Raw genomic sequence first — 22,036 nt, 5'->3', positions numbered from 1 at the left:
TCAGACAATGGTATATTGGAATAAACTTTGCATGGAATAAAAGTGTATTAAGAAAATGGAGTAAGTAAGTAGTACCAAAAAGTGCTTAAGAGGACAAATCCTTGGAATTTTTAAATCATTCCTGCCAATATGAATAATATTAAGAACTGAAAATGTGTTCAGTTCAGTTCAGTCACTCAGTTGTGTCCGACTCTTTGCTGTCCCATGGACTGCAGCACACCAGGCCTCCCTGTCCATCACCAACTCCCGAAGCTTGTTCAAACTCATGTGCATTGAATCAGTGATGTCATCCAACCATCTCATCCTCTGTTATCCCCTTCTCCTGCCTTAAATCTTTCCCAGCATCAGGGTCTTTTCCAGTGAGTTAGTTCTTCGCAGCAGATGGCCAAAGTATTGGAGCTTCAGATACATCATCAGTACTTCCAATGAATATTCAGGACTGATTTCCTTTAGGATGGACTGGCTGGATCTCCTTTCAGTCCAAGGGACTCTCAAGAGTCTTCTTCAACATCCCACAGTTCAAAAGCATCAATTCTTCAACTCTCAGCTTTCTTTATAGTCCAACTCTCACATCCATTCATGACTAGTGGAAAAACTATCATCTTGACTAGATAGACCTTTGTTGACAAAATAATGTCTTTGGTTTTTAATATGCTGTCTAGGTTGGTCATAGCTTTTCTTCCAAAGAACAAGTGTCTTTTAATTTCATGGTTACAGTCACCATCTGCAGTGATTTTGGAGCCCCAGAAAATAGTCTCTCACTTTTTCCATTGTTTCCCCATCTATTTGCCATGAAGTGAGGGGACCGGATGCCATGATCTTAGTTTTCTATGTGTAGGCACTAACCAAATTGTTTTATTTACAATGTGTAGTCGCTACCTAAATTGTTTATTTCTATCAGTGTTATACATGCTTCTAGTTTTTATTTTATAAAATATCATAGATATGCAAAAAGTTTTAAAGAATTCCTTATATAAAAAGAAGTTTTCTGACCCCCTTTTCATGTTCACATTTCTTATTCATTGTTGTTGTTGTTGAGTTATTAAATCCCATCCAACTTTTTGAGACCTTATGGACTATATCATGCCAGGCTCCTCTCTCCTCCACTGTCTCACAAAGTTTTCTCAAATTCATGTCCACTGAGTTGGTGATGTTATCTAGCCATCTTATGCTCTGTCACCCCCTTTTCCTTTTGCCTTCAGTCTTTCCCAGCATCAGGGAATAGGCCTGGTGAGTCTACTCCAATGAGTCTGCTCTTCACATCAGGGGACCAAAGTATTGGAACCGCAGCTTCAGCCATAGACCTTCAGTGAATATTGAGTTGATTACCAGAATTGACAGGTTCAATCTCCTTACTGCTCAACAGACTCTCCAGAGTCTTCTCCAGCACCACAATTTGAAAGCATTAATTTTTTGATCCTCAGCCTTCCTCATAATCCAACTCTCACATCAGTATTTGAATACTGAAAAACAAACAAACAAAAAAAGCATAGCTATGACCATACAGACTTTTGCCAAGGAAGTGATATCTAGGCTTAATATTCTAAGTTTGTCATATATTTCCTTCCAAGGAGCTAGCATTGTTTAATTCCGTGACTTCAGTCATTCTCCACAGTGATTTTGGTGCCCGAGAAAATAAAGTCTGTTGCAGTTTCAATTTTTTCCCGTTTATTTGCCATGAAGTGATGGGACTAGATGCTATGACCTTAGTTATTGTTGTTCTTTGATGTTAAGTTTTAAGCCAGCTTTTTCACTCTCCTCAGTCACCTTCATAAAGAGGCTCTCTAGTTGCTCTTTATTTCTGCTATTAGAGTGGCATTATCTGCATATTTGAGGTTACTGATATTTTTCCCAGTAATCTTGATTTCAGCTTGTGATTCATCCAGCCTTGCATTTTGCATGATATACTCTGCATACAAGTCAAATAAATAGGGTGACAATATACAGCCTTGGCATACTCCTTTCTCAAGTTTAAACCAATCCATTGTTCCATGTCCACTTCTAACTGTTGCTTCTTTACCTTCATACAGGTTTATCAGGAGACAGGTAAGTTGGTCTGGTATTCCCAGAATTTTCCACAGTTTGTTGTGACCCACAAATTCAAAGATTTTTAGCATAGTCAATGAAGCAGAAGTTTTCTGGGATCCACTTGCTTTCTCTGTGAGCCAACAGATGTTGGAAATTTGATCCCTGGTTCCTTTGCCTCTTCAAAACTCAGCTTGTACATCTGGAAGTTCTTGGTTCACATACAGCTGAAGCCTGGCTTCAGCTTGAAGGATTTTAAGCATACTTGCCAGCATGTGAAAGGGGTACAATTGTATGGTAGTTCAAACACTCTTTGGTATTGCCTTTCTTTTGGATTGGAATGAATACTGACCCTTTCCAGTCCTGTGAACACTGCTGAGTTTTCCAAATTTGCTGGCATATTGAGTGCAGCACTTTCACAGCATCATCTTTTAGTATTTGAAATAGCTCAGCTGGAATTCCATTACCTCTATTAATTTTGTTCATTATAATGCTTTGTAAGGCCCACTTGACTTCACACTCCAGAATGTCTGGCTCTTGGTAAGTGACCACACCATCCATGGTTATTCTGGTCGTTAAGACATTTTTATGTACAATTCTTCTGTGTCTTCTGGCTACCTCCTGTTAATCTCTTTTGCTTCTGCTAGGTCCTTACCATTTCTGTCCTTTATTATGGCCATTCTTGATATTTACAATTTTCTTGAAGAGATCTGTAGTCTTCTGCACTATCTTATTATCCAGAGAAAATAACTTTTTTCTTTTTTAAAAGATCTATTTTCTGTTTTCTCCTACATCTCTAAATAATGTTTTTTTTTTTTTTTTTTAATTTTGTGATTCTTTGGAAAAAGGAGATCTTAACAATCCTTCTCTCCCCATTTTCCCTCAAGTAGGTATCCTCTTACCGGACAGCTACATGGGTAAAATAATGAGATTAAGAACTTTCTTTGGCATAAGTAGTAGCAATATTTTTTTTGGATCTGTCTCTTATGGCAAAAGAAATAAAAGCAAAAATAAACAAATGGGATTCTGTTCACTTAGCAGATTTTGCCCAACAAAGGAAATCATTGAAAAAATCAAAAGAAAGCAGAATGACAAAAAATACTTGAAGATTAAATGATCAACAAGGGATTAATGTCAAAAATATATAAATAGGTCATACAACTCAATATAAAAAAATTATCTAATCAAGAAATGAGCAGAAGACCTGAGTAGACATTTCCCCCATGGTCAACAAACACATAAAAAGATCATCAATGTCATTAATTATTACACAAATGCACATCAAAACCACAATAACATATCACCTCATATTGGTGAAAATCAGAAATTTTATTATTAGGAAGTCTTCAAATAATAAATGACAGCCAGGGTGTGGAGAAAAGAAAACTCTAGTATACTGTTGATAGGGATGTAAATTGATGCAACCACTGTGGAAAATAGTATGGAGGCTTCTCAAATAAATTAAAATAGAGCTACCATGCATACATGCCAAGTTGCTTCATTCATGTCTGACTCTTTCATGACCCTATAGACAGTCATCCAGGCTCCTCTGTCCAGCAAGAACACTGGATTGGGTTACCATTCCCTTTTCCAGGGGATCTTTCTGACCCAGGGATTGAACTCATGTCTCTTATGTTTCTTGCATTGGCAGGTGGGTTCTTTATCACTAGCACCACCTGGGAAGCCCTAGAACCACCATATGATACAGCAATTCAACTCCTAGGTATATACACAGAAAAAAATGAAAACCCTAATTCAAAAAGATGCATATACATTAATATTCATAGCAGCACTATTTACAATAGACAAGACATGGAAGTGACTTGTGTCCATCAACAGATTAATAAAGTTAGAATATATATATATATATATATATATATATATATATATATATAAATTCATTACCACCAAGCCAAGAATATACAGAAGAACTGTACAAAAAAGGTGTTAATGACCAATGATGTCATCACTCCCCTAGAGCCAGATATTCTGGAGTGGAAAATTAAAGAAGACTTGCTCTTTAGAATAAAAGCTATGACAAACCTAGACAGTGCATGAAAAAGCAGAGACATGACTTTGCCAACAAAAATCCATATAGTCAAACCTATGGTTTTTCCAGTAGTCATGTACGGATGTGAAAGTTGGACCATAAAGAAGTGTGAGCACTGAAGAATTGATGCTTTCAAACTTTGGTGCTGGAGAAGACTGTAGAGAGTACCTTGGACAGCAGGGAAATCAAACCAGTCAATCCTAAAGGAAATCAACCCCAAGTAATCTTTGAAAGGACGGATGCTGAAGCATGAAGCTCCAATACTTTGGCCACTTGATGCAAAGACTCAACTCGTTGGAAGACCTGATGCTGGCAAAGATTGAGGGCAGGAAAAGAAGGGGACACCAGAGGATAAGATGGTTGGATGGCACCATCGATTTAATGGACATGCGTTTGAGCAAACTCTAGGAGATAGTGTAGGTCAAGGAAGCCTGGTGTGCTGCAGTTCATGGGGTTGCAAAATGTCAGATATGACTGAGCTACACACACACACACACACACACATTTAATTCAGTATTTAGTTTTAGTATTAATTCAGTATTTAGTTCAGTTTCAGTTCAATTGCTCAGTTGTGTACTCATTCATAAAAAATATTGAAATTCTTCCATTTCCAGCAATTTGGATGGATCTAGAGAATATTATGCTTTGTGAAATAAGTCAGACAGAAAAAGACAAATGCTGCATGATACCACTTATATGTGGAAACTAAAAATTAAAACAAATGTATATACCAAAATAGAAACAGACTTACAGACATAGAAACTAGAGCTAGTGGTTACCATTGGGGAGAGGGAAGGAGTAAGGGATTAAGAAATACAAATTGCTATATTAAAAAAAATTAGCAACAAGGATATACTATATAGCACAGAGAATTATAACCATTATCTTTAACAAATTTTATAAAAAAAAACAAATTTTATTAAAGTTATTTAATAACAATATTAGCTATATGATATATTATTATAACATATTATAAATTATAATATTATATGATATAAGTATAACCTAAAAATACTGAAAATAAAATTACTGAAAATCTGTAAAACTACTGAATCACTATGTTGTACACTTGAAACTATGATATTATAACTCAACTAATTTCAACAAATATATATAGTCATATATATATTTATGTACATTTGCACTGCTCCTATATGTCCATCATCTAAAGATAATTGTCACAATTTGGATTATATCTGTAGTAAATAATTTAAATATTTAATACTTTTTGCCTTTGCGTTAATATTTTTCCCTTTTCTCTTGTGTTTATTTTAGTTTTTTTAAGTTAATTTTCTAATTAAATTGTTTTCATCCTTTCCTTATTTTGTTGAAATTTTGTTTTAATACATTAAGATCCTTTAGGAATTTTCTCCATGTCATCTTCTCATCTTCTGATTTGCTTCAGTCTTGTTGACTGGTCTCTAGAACTACTAGAACTCTAGAACTGCTGTCCACTTATCTTTCTAGTAAGTGGAAATGCCCTTTCATCGTCATCCAGGGGATTTCCTCTGCTTCACTAATTTGTGTCAGAACCAATGTACCATTATGGCATATTTAATTTTGTGGCTTATTTTCTTGTTTTTTCTAGGCATATTATGCCATCATTTTGTAAGAAAGGGCCATGGAAAGAAAATTTTAGCAATCTCACATGTCAAAATATCTTTATTCTACCTTTGCTTTTGATTGACAGGAATGAGTTACAGTGTCATAGATTGGAAATAATTTCATCACAGAATTTTAAAAACATTTTCACATTGTCTTTTATTTTCTCAGTTTTATTTGTTTTATTTTATTTTAGGTAATCTAATGCCATTTTGATTCTCAATTTTGTGTATGCACACTTACTTACTTGATGCCCACATCATTCTTAAATTCAAAATATTGTGCTTTTGTAAAGGTATATAGTCATTTGTTTTCTTGAGCCCTTTCAACCTGGAAGCTCAACTTACTTGGTTCTCTAGAGTTACTTTTATTGGAATAAAATTGCTTTACAATGTTGTGCCAGTTTCTGTTGTACAGTGAAGTGAATCAGCTATATGTATACATATATCCCCTCCCTCTTGGCCCAGTCTCCTACCTCCTCATCCCAGCCATCGAGGTCATCAAAGGCACTGAGTTGAGCCTCCTGTGCTGTATAGCAAGTTCCCACTATCTTTTTTTTTTTTTTGATTCCTTTGTTTTCTATGTTTATTCATTTCTGAGCTCTGTTATGCAGATGTTGGATTTCCTGTACCGTTCTTGTAATTTTCATATAAAATAATAGGGAAACACTATTATTTTAACCTCATTCTTTTGCTCCCTTCTTTATAAGATTATTTTTCAAATTTATTTTTCCATCTTTTTATTACATTTTTCATTTCTTCTATTGCAATTTTTATTTCCTTAAGCTCATATTTATTCTTTTAAATTGTCTCTTTCCAATTTCAAAGATTGTCTATCTTTAGTTTACCTGGAAACTGATCTTCTTTTTTCTTCCTTAGAGTAGTAAATATATTTCCTTCATAGTCTCTTTTCCCACATTTTTGTTCTTATTTGTTTATTTGTTCTGGCTTATCTCCTGTTTAACATTTGCTGTCTTCTTGTAACATAATATTAAAAGACATAACTAGAGTATCTGAATTCATTGTATGGGAATCTTCAACTCTTAATGTCCACACAGGGTATTCTAGTTTTGTTGTTTCACTGAGCAATCATCTATCTAGATCAGCACATTTAGAAAACTTCCCATGAGCCAGTCATGTTTCTCAGAAAAATCCCCTGATTTCTTCTGCCTGTTAGTCAGCAAATGGGCTGAAAGTCCTGAGATTAGGTTGGAAAAGAAGGCTAAGAGTTCTAATGACCACTAACATCATTGCTTATAGTATGGTGCACCTTCCCACAATTGTGCTCAACAGCATCCTGTGTAGATACCACTGCTTACCATCTTTAGAACATAAAATTCTAATCTTCCAATAGGCTGAGAGGTGGTAAGTACTTTACTATGCAAATTTGGTAAAGGAATCTGAGAAGAGTTTAAGTCAGTGTTTCTCAATGGGAGATGTTTACTGACATCTGGGACTGGACAATTCTCCGTTAGGTGCAACTGTCACATATAGTGCAGAAATATATCATCACTGATCCTAGTCCACCAAATGTCAAAAGCATCCCTTCCTTCATCATTGTACCATACAATACTGCTAACTGCTACTCCCTGGAGAGGACACTGTCTAGGTTGAAAAGTGATTTCTGAACACACTTTTCCAATGTTATTACATTATTCCCAATATAAATCCATCCCAAAGATACCATTGATTCTTGAGGTTTTTAACATTTCTGCCAGAGTGCCACCAGTTCTGGAGGTTTATAGAATTTCTTCATGTAAATTGAATTGCTTCTTTAATTTATCCAGTGCTAGTTTTGAATTCAGCTTTTCGGGGTCTAAGCATTTAGTATCCATCAACTTTCCAGAGCCCAAAATGTTATTGCTGTTGTTTCCCTTTCATTTTTCATTTTGTTAGTTGGTATAATCTTAAAAGATTCCCTTATTGTCATTTTAGTGAGGGCTCAGCACGGAATAGAAGCTAATGAACACATCCAATCTATTCTCTTTAACTTCTGCTGTAAATCCCTTTTGTGTACTGTTTCATTTCTGTCCACAAAAACTATCTGAGGAAAGAACTCATCTTTGTGTTTTAGCCAAGGAAACTAAGGCCTTCAGGTATACTCCTTGACTATTTAGTCCAGCTGTTAAGAGACAGAAGCACATTTGAAGCCAATGGTCTGACACTCTGCTGCCTGCTCTCAGAGGTTTTTTGAGGAATGTTGTTTGTTTGCCTGCGGGAAATGGGTGAGCATAATGTGGAGAGGAGCCTGGGGGTAAGCTGCAGTTTCAAGAATTGAAGTATGAATCCTCTCCCAATTTATCACAGGCCATGAAGAATTAGAGGCTCATTTTCCTCTGGTCCTCTAAACCTTGCTGTTCTACATGAACAGAGCCCTACATGGCCTAGAATGTCAGCTTGTTTTAGAAAATCTCTTTAGACTGCGCCATTTGTGGATGACCTTCACCACCCCACTTCCCTTTGCTTGGGCTCCATGTCTTCTCTCTGTTACTCATTATTGGATGGACAATTTTAAATATCACTTTCTGAGGCAGTCAACTATCCCTTGCCACCGCTGCCGCTAAGTCGCTTCAGTCGTGTCCGACTCTGTGCGACCCCATAGACGGCAGCCCACCAGGCTCCCCCATCCCTGGGATTCTCCAGGCAAGAACACTGGAGGGGGTTGCCATTTCCTCCTCCAGTGCGTGAAAGTGAAAAGTCAAAGTGAAGTTGCTCAGTCGTATCTAACTCTTAGCGACCCCATGGACTGTAGCCAACTATCCTTTAGAAGGTAGTAAACTATCTTCTAAAACTAATTCCCTTACACAAAAATTGCTGCTTACATTTTTAGGGAATTTGCACTCCTCTGAATCCCATATGAGAGCTCTACAAGTTTATAGATTCTTTTATTTTAATAACAGTTGAACTACATTCTGAAAAGCACCCACCCCACATGTTACTTTTTTGTATATGAGAACTAGAAAGACTAACATTTTTCCCCAGGACTTTTAAAATATGCTTTTGAAAAAGAGCCTTTGAAGCTACTGTAGGCAAAAGTTATTTTAAGTCTCTGTTACCATGTTTTTTTTTTTTTTCCTTCTGTTCTAATGAACAAGTGAACTTCTAAAAATTTCAGCTTCTAATAGTGGCTATGAGAAAGAAACTAGAAATAAAGCTGTGTGGAGGCTTGCTCTATTTCATGGGACTTTCTGGAGGATTCTCTATTGATAGAATAGAATAACTTCAACATTCACCAGTTTTTCTTCTGATATATTATATAGCTCAGGCCATCTGCAGTAGGTTTCCTTTACTTATTATGCTGTGATGATTACTTTTGTGTGTCTATTCCTTGGGGTGCCCTGATATTTGGTCAAGATTACTAATACGTATTTTTGAGGGTGTTTTGGATGGGATTAACATTTAAATTGGTAAACCAAGTAAAACAGATTGCCCTCACTTTTGTAGATGGGCCTCAGATAATCCACTGAATATCTGAATAGAAGAAAAAGGTCACCTTTTCTTACTACCCTGAGTAAGAGAGAATTCTTCCTGTTAGACTGATTCATTGGAGACATAAACTTTTTTCTTGTCTTTGAACTTACACAGAAACATTAGTTCTTCCTGGGTTTCAAGCCTAATGGCCTTCAGACTGGAACTACACCACTGACCCTGTTCTTTAGATCTTCAGGCTTGAGCTGGTATTAACAATCACTTCTCCTCAGTCCCCAAACTGTCGACTTGCCCTGGAGATCATAGGATTCATCAGCGTCAATAATTGCATAAACTAGCTAGATAGCTATTCATATATATTGTACATAATTCAGATACACACACACACACACACACACACACATATAGAAGCCCAGGTGGCACAGTAGTAAAGAATCCACCTGTAAATGCAGTAGACGCAAGAGATGCAGTTTGATACCTGGGCCAGGAAGATCCCTTGGAGTAGGAAATGGCAACCCACTCCAGTGTTCTTGCCTGGAAAATTCCGTGGATTCCATGGACAGAGGAGCCTGATGAGTCCATGGGATCACAAAGTGTGGGACACACCTGAGCACTATCCACACACACACACACGTATATATGTTTATTTCCTATTGGTTCTATTTCTCTGGAGAACACTAAGACATATATGTTAGAGAGGAGGAGATTTAATGGAGAGGAGGAAAAATCATTTAAACTTTAAGGATGGTGCACACTTTTCCTTTCAGAATAAAAGATGCCCAGTGCCATGGTGCAAGCTGCACCGGTAAAGCCAGCATGGTCTTCAGACCAGAGTTCTGTGAAATGTCATACCGTGCACAGAGTTATCACTTCACTGGATTATAACAAGTCAAATATTTAATTTATCTGCAGGTCAAATCAGCATCCTAGCTTTGCTTGTTACATGACAGCACTTTTTTCTCTTAAATTTGAATGGGAAGAAAGCAATATTTTTTTTCTTTCCATTATATCAGTGATTTTATAAATTTAAGGATCCAAAGAAGATGTATTATAAATATATAATTGTTTAAATGTTCTGTTTTCTGCCATTTGATATATCAATAAGTATAAAAAATCATACATCAGAAGAGTTGAATTCAAATGCCAGTTCTTTTCCTGTTAGTTACACGAATTAAGCTAAATCACTTATCCTGTGTTTCATCTTCTTAAAATATTTAGCTATTTGCCTGTGTTGGGTCTTAATTGCAGCGTGTCAGTTCTATTTACCTGATGAAGCATTGAACCCAGGGCCACCTGCATTAGGAGCACAGAGTCTTAACCACTGGATCACCAGGGAAGTCCTCTCATTTTTTTTTTTTTTTCTTTTGTTAACTATAGAAGCTAATACCTTACACTGATTTTCTTACGAAGCACTTATGAAAAATAAGTGGGACAGTATATACGAAGGGCTTCCTTGGTGGCTAAGATGGTAAAGAATCTGAAAGTACATGCAATATATTTTTATAATTACCATTAATACATTTTAATACCAAAAACTTAAAGGAACCAAAGGAATGGAAAATAATTTTGCTAAGAGGGGAAAGAAACAGTTTTGTCTGTACAAAAAGAAGATGGATATCATTCATATCAAATGTCTAAAGTTATGACATTTCCTTTCCTATATGAGTCTGTGCACACTTAGGGTGATAGTTTAGTCGCTAGGTTGTGTCAGCTATTTTGACCCCACGGACTATAGCCTGCTAGGATCCTCTGTTCATGGGATTTCCCATATACTGGAGTGGGTTGTGGTATCCTTCTCCAGGGGATCTTCCTGACCCAGGGATCAAACCCATGTTTTCTGCATCTCCTGCACTGGCAGGCAGATTCTTTACCATTGAGCCACCAGGGAAATTAGACCTAATATTTGTGCCTGCAAGCATGTAGATTTACACAAGCAGATTAGAACTGCTTGCTTCCTTTCTCTGAGCTAAGCTGGAATGGTTCCAGAATGAAAGGGATCCTGATTAATCCCCCAAACCACCTGCAGGCCTAAACATCAATGGAATTAGCTCAAAAAGCCTGAAAAAGACTCAAAGATCACAGAATGTTAGAGCTAGAGGCAATTATCAAAGCCAGCTCTCCCTACCCCCATTTTGCAAACCTCTCAGATGCAGAGAGAAGTTTTGAGTTATCTACCCAAAGACATTGGGGTAAATGAGAGAGCAGGAATTCCAAGTGGGCTTCATAACTGTCCATCCATGGCCCACCTATTCTCCTCACCTCACACTGCTCCGGCGGTGGTGTCCATTTCCATGTCTGGAGGATGCAGTCAGGATCTGCTGCCAGTGGCTTCCTTGACGCCTTCTCAGCTCAGCTCAGTTTGCACATGAAAGATATTTCTGGCCTGGAGCTTGGTTAACAACTGTTTGGAAAGAGGACACAAAAATTGTCTTTTGGACCTTGGAGAAAAATGATAATTAGAAGTAGTGGAAGATATGAAAAAATATGAGCTAGTTTCATTTTCTAAGAACTCATTTCTTGAAAAAGTCACTCTCCAGGTTCAAGTGGGTGTGGGAAGGAAGTGTGTTCCACTTATGGTACCCGTTCCTGGTCTTTTTACTGTCTCCATATCTTTGTCTTTTTCAGAATGTCATATAGTTGGAGTCACACGGCCTTTTCAGATTGACTTCTTCCACTTAGAAATGTGCATTTAAGGTTCCCCTATGTCCAGTTTCCTGGATTGATAGCTCATTTGTTTTCAGTGCTGAATAAGAGTCAACTGTGTGGATATACAACAATTTACTTATTCATCATTTGAAGGATGTTTGGTCACTTCCAAGTTGGCAACTGTGAATAAAGCTGCTATGACTATCCATGTGCAGGTTCTTTTGTGAACATAAGTTTTCAAGTTCTCTGGGTAAATATCAAGGAGTATGATTTTTAGATCATATGATAAGAATATGTTTACTCTAATAGGAGATGCCTATAAGACTGTCTTCCAAAATGCCTGAACCATTCTTCATTCCCACCACCATTGGATGAGAGTCCTGCTGATCCATATATTCACCAGCATTTGGTGTTGTCAGTTTTCTAGATTTTGGCCATGCTAATAGGTATGCAGTGATATCTTGTCAATTTAATTTGCATTTCCCTGATGACATATGAGTTGGAGTATCTTTTCATATGCCTGTTGATCATGAGTATATGTTCTTTGGTGACATGTCAAGTTAAGATCCCTAGCTTATTCTTTAATTGATTGTTTGTCCTCTTAATACTGAGTTTAAGAATTCTTTGTCTGTTTTGGATATTAGTCCTTTATCAGATGTGTCTTTTGTAAATATTTTCTCCCAGTCTGTGGCTTCTCTTCTCATTCTCTTGACAGTGTCACTGAGCAGAGCAAAATTTTTAATTTTAATGAAGTCTGTTATTGATTCTTTCTTTCGTGGACTGTGAATTTGACAATATATCTAAAAGTCATTGCCATATTCATTTTATCTAAAATATCTACTATGTTATCTTCTAGTTTTATACTCTATATTTAGGTCAGTGATACATTTTGAGTTAATTTTTGTAAAAAGTATATAAAGTCTTTGTCTAATTGTTTTTTTGTTGTTGTTTTTGTTTTTTTTCTTTAGTATGTGGATAGCTACTTGTCCCAGTGTAATTAATTGGATGCTTCTTCTTAACCAGACATTATGAAACAAAGGACTTTGGAATTAGCTTTGGTTCAGAGTGCAAAGTTCATTTCCTTTGTCTTATCATAGGACAAGGATCTGCTTATCATAGGACAAGGAAGCCACTGGCAGCAGATCCTTTCACTTTCCCTTTCTATTCTATTTCCCCAAACTATACAATTTATTTAAATTTTCAGATTTGTGTGCTTCCTCAGGCCTACTTTAGAGGGCAGGAAAAGGTTATTTAAAGTTCCAAACTGTTCAGGAATTAATATTCTTGCTCTTATAGGATTGTTTCCACTTACAGAGTGCTTGAGTACAATGGGATTTGTTGCTTAAAAGGGAAAAGTCTTTACTGATTACATTTTCAATGCTGTCACCAGATTCTGTGGCATGATAGTAAGAATTTGATTTAGGATAAATAGGCAAGTTGTTTTTTTTTTTTAATTTTGGCTTCTTTATCATTGTTTTTGCCATCAGTTCAGTTCAGTCACTCAGTCGTGTCTGACTCTTTGTGACCTCATGGACTGCAGCACGTCAGTCCTCCCTGTCCATCACCAACTCCCAGAGTTTGCTCAAACTCATGTCCATCGAGTCGGTGATGCCATCCAACCATCTCATCCTCTGCCATCCCCTTCTTCTCCAGCCTTCAATCTTTCCAGCATCAGGGTATTTTCCAATATGATTTTTGCCATATATTCTCATTAAAAGTTCATAGCCCAGAGAAAAATTGTATGCTCTCTGGATAGCCTGCAATTTTCTGAAACTGAGTATTTGCCGAGCCTTACTGTTTTTGCGGGTAATGCTGCATTCAGACCTGTAATTCCCATCACTATCACTATTAACACATACATAAAGAAAATTGGTCAAATGTGTTGAAGCAAATGTGATAAATAGCCTATCTGTTCTCCATCTTCACATTAATTAGACCAGTAGCCAAAACTGTGAGCTCTGATACTCTTACTTTTTCTTGACGTTCTTCAGTTTTTGTTATCCTTCTCTTGAGTTTGCCCTTGTGGCCTGTGTTATTTCTTGGCTTATTCCTTCAGTGAGAAATATCTAAATTCTAAGTGTCGATTCCTCATTCTGTGATCCAATACTTCCTACCTTTATTTTGAAAGCACATATCAAACAACACAACATCTTAGTGTTATCTGTCAAACAGCTCTGGATTATCTGCAGTAACTACTCCTAGAAGTTGTTCTGTCCAGTCAAATTGCCTGCTGCGCTGAAATTAACTGTGGCTTGCTCAGAGGAAGATATTAAATCTCACTTACATGTCATGCTTAGAGTAGAATTTTTTATTATTGTCTCCCCTACCTGTTTTCCCCACTTTCACATTTCTGCCATCACAATTTTAATGTTTCTTCATTGTTTGTTATCCTCCTTGGCAGCATTTCTTATGCAAGACTCAATAGATATTGATCAGGAATTATGGATTTATTTCCAATTTTGAAGTCATCTTTGGATACTTCTTCCTAAATTTTTAGGCACTGTAGGAATAAGATAAAGACAGATGTAAGATTCGAAGAAAAATTGCAGATAGGAACTACCCCCGGTCTCTTTACAGAATGCAAACTGTTTCCAAAAAGAGACACTGAGTTATATTCTTCTCGAACCAAATGCATTTCCCTTTTATATCTTGAAGGGATATTAGATAACTAGATCAATGTGTGTAATGTTTATTTCGATGGTTTTTCTTCCTTGATTCTCTCACTTCCAACAATTTCATTCCATTTCCCATGAAGCTAACTTTGCTCAATACCTCATGCCTCAGACCCTATAAACACCCTCAAGACTTGTTTTTCTTTGTCTAATCCCCCTAGCCTTAACTAGAGGCTTTCCTTCACCATGTTTGATGTCCTAAAGCACAGAAGGCTTTAATCTAAATTCTCAGTTCAGAACCCTGAAATTGCTTAGGAAAAAATTCCCTAGGAAAACATCTGGGCATTCATTAGTTCAGTGACATTCACAAGTGCCATCATCTTTGCTTTTTCTCACGTAAGCTTGGAAAATCCCATGGACGGAGGAGCCTGGTAGGCTGCAGTCCATGGAGTCGCTAAGAGTCGGACACGACTGAGCAACTTCACTTTCACTTTTCATTTTCATGCATCGGAGAAGGAAATGGCAACCTGCTCCAGTATTCTTGCTTGGAGAATCCCAGGGACGGTGGAGCCTGATGGGCTGCCGTCTATGGGGTCGCACAGAGTCGGACACGTCTGAAGCAACTTAGCAGCAGCAGCAGCAGCTTCTCCATGCGAATTCCCTGCATCAGGCAGACTGGTCAGTCCAACGTTCCACCCAAAAAACTCCTGTTGGAGTTCAGCTTTGGTGTGTTACTCCTTTCCACATGAATTCTGTCTTCCTGAGAAGTTCTAATTTTTCCTCTACTTAGATCTAATGCATCATGGAAATTATAATCAAAATTTTCAATTTTTATTTCTGTGTAAAGCCTTCTTTAGCAATCTAAACGAATTCCCCTCCTCTTATCTTTAGTCACTTTTATTGCTTGCATTAATCATGTTGGCATGACTTAATCATTAGTGACTCTAGTTATTTGTTCACATATCTCTTTTGTTTACCCTGCTGTATGGTAAGCCCCACAAAGCAGTCAGAGTAAGCTCCCTGTTAGACATATCTGATTGCATCTTCCCTTGGTCTAAAAACTCCAGCAGCTCTCCACTGCAGCTAGGGTAAAGCCCCCATGCATATAAGAACCTATACTACTTATTCGTGCCCACCTCTCTAGCTTTTTCTAAAACTGTGTCTGCTGTTTCCTCTCTTTCAAATTTGAAGCGACAGATCTACTTTACTGATTTTAGATTTCATCTCTTTACTACAAATAATCAGTCTTCAGATCCTTCCACTTCTACCTGCAAAATACCTTTGAAATCTACCCGTTCATCCTCATCCTTATTGCCACCATTCTAGAATATACCAACATTTATTCTTTTCTGGAAAAATCACTTACCCTTCTTTTATCCTGAGTGATTTTATAAATTAGAATGTTGAGTTTGAAGTGATTCTGAGTTATCAAACTAGATAAATCAATTTTGATATAAAATTTGAATATGGATATTCTGGGGTAAAAAGCAAAATGGGAGTCATTGTCAAATTTTTAACCATTCCAATAGATGACAGGAACAAGTGAGAGGGTAGACAATGAATCAAAAAGAGGGCATGAGTCAGAATACCAAAGATACTTAACATTTAATAAAAGGAATCTGAGAAAGGGCAGGCAGAGAAGGAGAGGAAAACCAATCTAGGTGGGTATCATGAGATAGAAGAGGGGCAAGAGAAAATAAAATATAAAATGAGATTTATAAGTCTTAATCCTGATTCTGAAAGCAGATCCAATGCAGAAGAGGACTGAGATGAAAAGGGTAACAATTCTGTGAAAAAGAACAGGTCACACTTATTGTGATTTAGTATATGTCAAACACTTGGTCCATAATAGTTTATTTAAATTATGTAATCCATGGAGGTAGCTTGCTGCCTATGAATGGGGGGTGGGAGTAAAGTGTGAAGATCTTTTGAGATGTAAGATAAAAGAGACTGTTCTGCTGTATGTGTGTGTGTGTGTGTGTGTGTATGTGTTTTCCCTTTTCCCAAGTTGGGAGAGACTTGAGTAAACTTAAGTGCTAATTGGCAGGATCTGTAGAAAATTAGGAGTTGCAGGGGAGAGAGGGGAAGATAAAGGAAGTGAGTTCAGACAAGAAGGCAAGAGGCAAGGGATGTAGAGCGCAGGTGGAAGGATGAGTATTGACCGCTATCAGGAGCAACACAGTACCTTCTCCCTAAGCAGTGGCGATGGGAAGTCGACAAGTAGCAAAAGATGCCATTTTTTTGTAATAGCTTCACCTGGGGGAAAATGTTGGTGATGAGATCATTTTTCTGGCAGTCAGATGTTAAAGCTCATAGGAAAAAAAAAAGTGGCATCAGTATCTCCTGTCTCCACTTTCTTGCTACTTACTGTCTTGTTCATTAACCCCTGATTGCCAACAGACTGACACCTTGGATCAATACAATGTTACATGTCAATTTGACCTCAATAAACTGGAAAAAATAAAGGTCAAGAAGTGATCAATGCATTTGGCATCTGAAGATCTGGGTTCAGATTCCCCACCTGTGATGATTGTCTTACAATATAGGAATTAGCCCCTTTATGCTACTAAACTAAGTTCATAATGCTTGATTTAGAGGGTTGTCATGGCAGCACCTACCTGTTGTCTGCCACATAGTAGGCATTCCAAAGAATTATAGTTAAATATGAGTCTGCATTGCCTTTCCCCTCACTCCTTTAACTTATTGAATTAGAAATCAGTAATGAGCTATTTCAAAGCTTTCTGCCAAGAGCATTATAAGGATAAAAAGGGGAAAAAGAAAAAGCGTCAGTAAGTAGACAGTGCTATTCTCTGCAGAAAGCAAGGGCGCTCAGACATAGTGCCCACCATGCCTGGGGCCATTAATGAAGCCTAGCTTCTTTTTCTCATCATTGCAGCCATTCAAAAGGAGAAAGTTCTTCTTGGCAAGGAAGTGCTATTTTCAGAGACAAGATTAGGCTCATTTTGGGAACCACGCTTCTTCAGTCTCGGCACCTCTGAAGATTAGGTTAAAAGGTAAGAAGGAATGACTCAGAATAATTGCATTGCTTTACTGTGAACTTTAAGATCTTTTAGTGCAAGAGTTTTACAAGCAGTGATAGATAGTCATGCAGAGAGGAAAAGTACAAACCCAGGGGACCAGAGCAGCAATGGATGACTGAATTTCACACAAAAAGAAGCTTGGCCAGCCTTGTTATTTATTTTTTTTTTTACCTCCTCCAATTTCACAAGAATACTTTTAATATACCATCATCTTCCCAGTTTCTGAAAACAGATTTTTTTTTTCTTATTCACCTTCACTGTGTATGTCCTCTACAAAGCAGATTTTTAGAAATTCCATTCTGAGTTCAGGCATTTGAAAGTAAAACACATGTAAAGTTCAATTGTGAGTCTATAATTGGGAAAAACGCATCCCATAATGATATCTCTGAGCCACAGCCTAATGTATTTCCTCTCAGCATTGATCAAGCAAACTATAGAAAAGCATTTATTGATCCCTTATTAAATTTTTAGCATAACGCTGAGCTATTTAGGAGATGCAGAAGAAATAAAACTAGGTAGTTCCTAAACTTAGGAGTTTACAGTCTACTTGGATGGAAGAGACATGATTCAACTGCACACTTAGCAACAAGGAATACTAATATACCATCATAGTTATTGAAGTATGTATCTACTTGAACTTTCTTTTCATTTTCTTACTTGCTTACCTCTTGCTCTCCTCTCACATCCACACAGGTTCCAGAGGCAGAGATCTGGGGAAAATTATTTATTTCTCCTTTTTTTTTATCTCCGACATCCAATCAATTGCCAAGTTCTATTGTTTCTGTTCCTAAATATCTCTGGAATGTGTCCAATACATTTTGGTGCTCTTGTCATAATGAGGCCACCATCTACTCGTACCTGGAATGCAATAGTTTGATAACTGGTTACTCGACTTTAAGCCACATCCTTTGCCAATGCATTCCACACAAATGAGCCAGAGTGACCTTTCTAAATGGCAAATACTACAGTGTCCTAAAGTTCACAGACAACTTCAATCTTTAACACATTTCCTCATGCCTGTTTAATTGATTCTGTTTAAAACCATATGATCACTCACACTGGCTTTTAAGAAGGAGACTGGATTCTTCATCATGGCATTTAGGCACTTGTTTCTCTGGCAGCTTGACTCATGGGCCTTTTTTCTGACCACTCAACAAAAGGATGTACAATTCGGGCCCTTGGTGTTCCTTTCTGCTTCTCTCCTGATTTCCACTCCCATGTACCCTGGCTATGGTTCACTTATTTCCATCTTTGGAAGTTATGGAATCATTATTCTGTATTTCTATTGTGTTTTACCCTGTCATATAAATCATTTGTTGTAAATGTGTATAATAGTCTTTGTCCTCATCTCTATAGTTCAATAGGAGGAGGGCTCAGTTTCACTTATTCTTTTCTTACCATCTGAGGCTAGATTGTTTTTGTTGTTGTTTGGTTGCTAAGTTGTGTCCAATTTTTTGCAACCCCATGAAATGCAGCACGCCAGGCTTCCCTGCCCTTCACTATCCTCTGGAGTTTGCTCAAACTCATGTCCATTGAGTCAGTGATGCCATCCAACCATCTCATCCTCTGTCATCCCCTTTTCCTCCTGCCTTCAATCTTTCCCAGCATCAGGGTCTTTTCCAATGAGTCAGTCTTCACATCAGGTGGCCAAAGTATTGGAGCTTCAGCTTCAGCATCAGTACTTCCAATGAATATTCACGGTTGATTTTCTTTAGGATTGACTGGTTTAATCTCCTTGCTGTCCAAGGGACTCTTAAGAGTCTTTTCCAGCAACACAGTTCAAAAGCATCAATTTTTCAGCTCTCAGCCTTCTTTATGGTCCAACTTGCGCATCTAGGCTAGATTAGTCCCTGGCATTAAGTAAATAGCTGATAATCAATAGTTGAGTAAATAAATGTGGGACTGGGTAAAGGTAAAGATAAAATTCTGTAAGGAAGGGTAGCTTTAATGTATAAATTAGCAGCAAAGGATTTAGGTTAGATGGAGTTCAAGAGAGTGACACAGAGCATTACAATATGGAAACTATAGGATGAAAATCATTAGGAAAGTGCTGTCAGCATGATAACGATAACACTGGTCTGATAGAAACAGTATGTGGATGCTGGAAATACTGAAAAATTGACCTAACTGTTGGAGAAGGGGACACTATTAGGAATACAGAAGACCTTGACATTAGGAAATAAATTTATATTTAATGAAGTGATAAAATGGAATATTGAAAACATTTGACCTATGATCTGGACATTGTCAAGGAAAGACGTTGTGATGGGCACAGAAATTCTACTTGTTCCCCTATTCAAATACTAGAGCAATAGGAAGTCCTCTTTCTACAATCCTTGAATTCAAAGATGATTTTTTTTTAATTTGTGATTTCCAGGCAGGATGCCGCAAAATGTAAGTTCATAAACTCTGTGGTCTGATAGATGAGTCTAAACAATGTACGTCTATGTGCCTCCTGAATAATATTAGGCAAGTTATTTAACTTTCTGAACCTCAGTTTTCTCCTCCGAAAATGGGGATACAAATAATTGAACCTACCTCATAAGGCTGTCATGAGTGAAAAGAAATGTAGTTCAGGTCAAGTGCTTGACTCAGAGTAAATATTCAGTAAAAGTTCCTTTTATTTTCAGGATGTACTGTACTTCTTTTTATTATTTTGTGTTCGCAGTTTCCATTGTAAGAAAAAAAAGATTCAATGTGAGTTATGTACCCTTGTTAAATTAGTTTTCTGATTGTGGTTTTTGATTAAATGTCATGTAAGATTCAAAGTAGAAATAAATAATCATGCAGACAAGATGTTACATCACAAAGAAGTGCAGCACACAAATGAGGGGAATTTTACCATTTGTGTCACTGTCTAATTCACCTGAAGGACTGTGAGACATTCAGAAGAACTTGATATTCTGTGAATTAGTGAGTTAATTCACTTGATCAAATATGAAAAATCAACAAATGTTCTCTATTCATTTATGACAATTGTGATTCATACAGCACACAATAATGCAGGTGACAGGAGAAACACATGGGGAACCTGTTTAGCCCTCGTAGCAGAGCTACATGTAAGGCTGCATCAAGGTCAATTAATAGATGCCAACTCTGGGATAGAACATAGGAAAACTAGAGGTTCTGTGGTGGGGACAAGAAGGCTGGGGCCTAGAAGAACAAGGGGAATGGAAGCGACAGAGATATTGGCTCTGAAAAAGATGGTAGTTTCCTCCAAGCCAGAATTTCCAAAGAAAGTATTAAACTCAACCACAAATCCTTATGCACCCAATGTAAGAAAAGTCCAGTGACTGTGCAGAGCAGAGTCCAGGACAGCAGTGTTTATTGTAATTAGGCAAAATACTATCTTGTTGTGGGAGAACAACATGTCATGTCATATTCCCAGCCAGTGCCTAAAAGCCATGAGGAGAGGAATTCAGTCGCTTTGGGAATGATCTAGTAGGAACTAGATTGGGAAATAGGATGCGATCCAAGTCAACTGACGTGTAAGGAAACAGACTCAGTCCTTTTGCTTGTTTGTTTGTTTTACTAGGGAAGATAAAGGAGAAGAGAAAGGATGGGGATTAAGTATGACTTAGAAGTGGGACAGGCCACGTATTTTAATAGAACACATTTACAAAAAGTATAGTTCATTCTTATTCCACCAGGGATTGCAAATACTTGGTAGCACAGTGATCAAATTCCACCATTATGTTAGGAATTGGTAACTTCCCAATTACTAGCTGATAAACTTTCAATCTCTTATTTATTTGTTTCATTTTCAAATGAATGTCTGTGTTCTTAGGATGGTAAAGCGTGTTTTAAAAAACCTAAGCATACTTTTCTCTCACTTGTTTAGAAACTCATTTAGAGGAGAAATAAAGCTTTTGAATTTTTTCTCTATTGCTCTTATGTTTCTAAAAAGCATTTTGTATGTGCAGAATATCCAAATATATCCCTGAATAGTTAATAATTGCTATGTATTTTCACCCTTTATAAGAAGATGCATATAACTAGAGTACCTCTTGAACTCAATGGTTTAATGTAGCACTGAAAATTAATATAAAATGCTATTGAACACTTGAGAGAAGCTAATAAGTGAAGCATGATGGTTCAATATCAATAAAAATAAATTTTGATATAATTATTAGAAACCATCTTGAAAAGTCATCTTCTTCATTAAAGGTCATGACAATGGATTAAAAGGCAACTATTGATCATTATTTTTCTTTAACTTATTTTAACTTTTCTTGGGTAATAGTTTGCAGAAGAAGTTCATGCATCTTTATTTAAATATAAAGCTTTGTGAAGCAAATAAGCAAATGGAAGACCTCTAATTACATAGTTACCATGTTTGTTTGTATTTTTGTTATTTGGCCATGCCAGGCAGAACAAGGGATCTTATTTTCCTGAACAGGGATTGAACCCACACCCCTTGTAAGGGAAGCCCAGACTTTTAGCCATTGGGCCACCAAGGAAATCCCTAGGTGCTGTGTTCTTGTGATCAAATATGTCCTTGTAAGTCTATGTGAAGAACTTTTCTTATACTAACAAGGGACCCTATGTTCCAGAAAATACAATGGACAACTAAAAACTATTTTCAGTTGTTTTAAAAAACAAACACCATTTCAAACTCATTTTTTTAAAACT

Source organism: Bos grunniens, chromosome 24, assembly GCF_055505025.1.
Source record: "Bos grunniens cultivar Pamir isolate PY7600 chromosome 24, Bosgru_T2T1.0, whole genome shotgun sequence".
Classification (NCBI taxonomy): Eukaryota; Metazoa; Chordata; class Mammalia; order Artiodactyla; family Bovidae; genus Bos; species Bos grunniens.
Note: the sequence above shows the minus strand (reverse complement) of the source record.